The following is a 3,898-nucleotide window of genomic DNA, read 5'->3' on the forward strand; positions in this document are numbered from 1 at the left end:
AAGGAAAAGCCATTATACATTTGTGAAGACATGGACAGAAATGTGTCCTGATTGTGGTGCCAGAAAGCACTGAGCCTACTAGAAGACGTCAGCAAAAGATCCCCTGAAAAGTGACTCCAAGTCATTCACTGCAAGGGATGGTTACACAGATGCAGGAATACAGAAGGTCAATAGTAGCTAAAGCTACATCACAGCTTAACACTACATCATCCATCTCACTTCATCTCATCACATCCGTATTGTGTCAGGTGAGGATAGAACAGGAAGATATTTTGATGAGAAAGAGAGAGCACATTTACATAACTTTTATTACAGAATAATTGTTCTATTTTATTGTTAGTTATTGCTAATCTCTTACTGCACCTAATTTATAAATTAAACCTTGTTATAGGTATGTATGTATAAGAAAATATAGTGTATATAGGACTTGGTGCTTTCTTCAATTCCAGGCATCCATTGAGAGTCTTGGCATGTACCCACTGAGGATAAGTGGGGGCTGCTGTACATACTTTGCAAATATCTTTTCTCATCCCATGGGTTGTCTTTTCATTTTCTTTCTTTTTTTTTTTTTTTTTTTTTGAGATGGAATTTCGCTTTTGTTGCCCAGGCTAGAGTACAATGGCGCGATCTCGGCTCACCGCAATCTTTGCCTCCCAGGTTCAAGCAATTCTCCTGCCTCAGCCTCCCGAGTAGCTGGGATTACAGGCATGAATCACCATGCCTGACTAATTTTTATATTTTTAGTAGAGACGGGGTTTCTCCATGTTGGCCAGGCTGGTCTCGAACTCCTGACCTCAGGTAATCCACCCGCCTCGGCATCCCAAAGTGTTGGGATTACAGGCGTGAGCCACGGTGCCTGGCTGTCTTTTCATTTTCTTGATGGTGTCCATTGAAGCACAAAAGTTTTAAATTTTGATGAAGACCAACTTATCTGTTTTTTCTTTCATCACTTACGCTTTTGGTGTCATATCTAAGAAACCATTGACTAATCCAAGGTTACAAAGATTTGTTGCCTACATTTTCTTCTAAAAGTTTTATGGTTTTAGTTCTTACATCAAGGTCTATTTTTAGTTGACTTTTTTTTTTTTTTTTTTTTTTGAGACAGGGTCTTACTCTGTCACCCAGGCTGGAGTGCAGAGGCACGATCATGGCTCACTGCAGCCTCAACCTCTTGGGCTCAAGCGATCCTCCCACCTCAGCCTCCCAAGTAGCTGGTACTACAGACGTGCGCCACCACGCCCAGCTAATTTTTTTGTAGAGATGGAGTTTCACCATATTGCCCAGGCTGGTCTCGAACTCCTAAGCTCCAGCAATCCGCCCACCTCGGCTTCCCAAAGTGCCAGGATTATAGGCATAAGCCACTGTACCTAGCCCCAAATTTTGTATATGGTATTAGAAAAGGGTCCAATTTCATTCTTTTATATGTGGAAATCCAGTTGCCCCAGCACCGTTTGTTAAACATATTTTCTTCCCCATTTAATTGTCTTAGTATTCTTGTCACAACCAATCGAACATAATTGTACAGGTTCATTTCTGAACTCTCAGTTCTATTCCATTGTTGAGCATATTTTTTAAGGGCTGTTTTTCTCTCCTGTGGTAACTGGTGACCTGTACCTCCTGGAAGAGAGATGAAAAGATTCCCAAGCCAACTGAGTTACCTCGCGTGGTTCAGGTCTCTGTGGCTCTCTGCACCTGTTTCTTCATAATGACATCCTCTTGCAGGATTTGGGCCTTCTCTTTTGTTGTCACGGCAGCCCAGGAGGTGGCTGACTGCCCAGACAGCCTTATCTCTTTCCTACCTCTCAAGGTTATTGTAAATACCAAATTAGATTGTTTATACACAAGAATTTAGTACTAAAGCACTATACAAATGCAAGCTATATATTTCTATTTATACTTCTCCTTCATGAATAAGACCCTAAAAATAGAAGATATTTTTAATTTTTACTCATTGGGCTCAAGGTTGCAGTGTCTGCATTATTGCAAATTCCAAATTAACGAAGACTGGCCTTTCTTATCTTCTTCCCGCAAAAGGGTGTGCGCTCATCCCGGAGTGTGAATATGACTGTGGGTCATTTCCTCTTTCCTCTGCACCCTTCCTTGGATGAGGTTGTGCCCTGTGCCAGGCACCATGCTAAACTCTGGGAAAACCGCCGAGAATAAGGCACACACCATCCCTGCCCTCGAGGAACATACAATTGAGTGAAGAAGCTGGGGGATTTAACAAGCCGTTCTAACAAAGCTTTACAGTGAGGGAGGTGAAGGGTGATACCTCCCCCAGCCCTGGTGTCAGCTGCTCCAGGTCCAGGAGAAGACTTCGATTATCTTCCAACCCTGTTGGAAGTGGAGGTGGAGGCTGTTTATTGCTGGCACAGCCCCTAACCCAGGGTCTACAGACACTGTGGAAATGCCTTGCAGTCAGACCAGAGAACGAACCAGCAGAAGCAATGCCTGCCCTCCATCCTCCTGAACAGGGTTCTCAGGAGCTCTTCGGAGGCAAGGTCGGCCTCTGGCTGAGGGGTTCCGGATACAGGTTAGGCCTCAGGCTCCTCTCCTCTCTACTCATCTCCCCTCCCTTGGACCCCTCCTTCAAAAGCTGACAGAGCCCCACTCTCCTCTCTCCCCTACCCAAGCCTCTGTCCACAAAGAGACTGCTTCCTCCCATAAGACAGCAGCTCATTTGCACACAGACACCCACGGCCCTCAAAGCCTGGAAGACCAAGCTGTTAGGACCCCTGAGAGCAGGGTGGCTCCTGGGAGGAGAGCCCAGGTCACCACCTTGCCCTCCCCTGGCCCCTGGCCCTCCATGGGGCTGCTCTGATCACAAATGTCCACCCACGTAGCCGGCCCTGAAGTGCACCCACGTCCCCTGGTATCCACTGGTTCTCCAAGCCAAACTGGGCAGGGAGGAGTTGTGAGGGAAAACTGCAGGTCGGGAGGGAGGCTGGCAAAGTGGGCCAGGGCCAGGCCTGACCCCAGCTCTCCTCTCCTGGCCAGCGTTTAACAAGGCCCTGCCTTCTCCCTCCAGGGCTAGGGACAGCCACCTTCTTCCTCTCCCCACCGTCCCCTCTCCCCTGGCACCACGTCATCTGACAAGACAGTGCGAGCTCACTGGAGGTGCACCTCACAGGGGTACACCGGGTCGCGGCCTCCTGCACGCACTCCACACTGCACGGGAAGGCGCACGCGTCCCTCAGGGCCACAGACACCATCCCCCACTCACCCAGAAGCCCAAGTGATTCCCAACAGCCCCAGCAGCCTAATGGGTTAGGGTCTTGGGAGCAGCTGTCCTTGGCTCCTTCCCTGATCCCACCGCTCAGCTTCACCCCGCGGTTCCTCCATTGCCCAACCTCCCACTGCGCCGCAGGGCCTCTGCCAGAGTCAAGGTGCCTCCCGCCTCTCGGCAGGCGCCATGGGGCAGAGGAGGCCTCCACAACCGCCCTGTGCGCCGGTAGGACAACACTGTCCTCCCTCCCCCACACTTGTCACTTTGAGGGACACGTGGATGAGACAGGAAAAGACAGGGGAATGTGGAGACCTGAGGTGACTTGGAGCAAGCCTCTCAACCTGAGTGGCAATTTCTTCATCTGTAAAATGAGGGGGTTGTTCTTATCTCTGAGGCTTTGTGTCGCTCTCAAAGCCTGCCAGCCTCGGGTTCTAGGATTCTGTTGGGATCGTGTGTGCTGTTTTCTGCTGAGCGACTGACTGGCAGCCTGTGTCCCCGGGGAAAAGAGGGCAGGCGCTCCAAAGCTCCTGCGCTCCGTGGCTCTCGGCTCTCTCTCCCTGGCAGCCCCCCGCCCCAAGCCCCAGGTGTGCCGGCCGCCCTGAGCCTTTCCAGCACCTCCCGGAGGCGTCTGGGGGACACCTAAGGTCCGTCCCCCCTCCCGCTCCTCTCCCC

This window comes from Mandrillus leucophaeus, unplaced genomic scaffold (assembly GCF_000951045.1).
Source record: "Mandrillus leucophaeus isolate KB7577 unplaced genomic scaffold, Mleu.le_1.0 Scaffold530, whole genome shotgun sequence".
Classification (NCBI taxonomy): Eukaryota; Metazoa; Chordata; class Mammalia; order Primates; family Cercopithecidae; genus Mandrillus; species Mandrillus leucophaeus.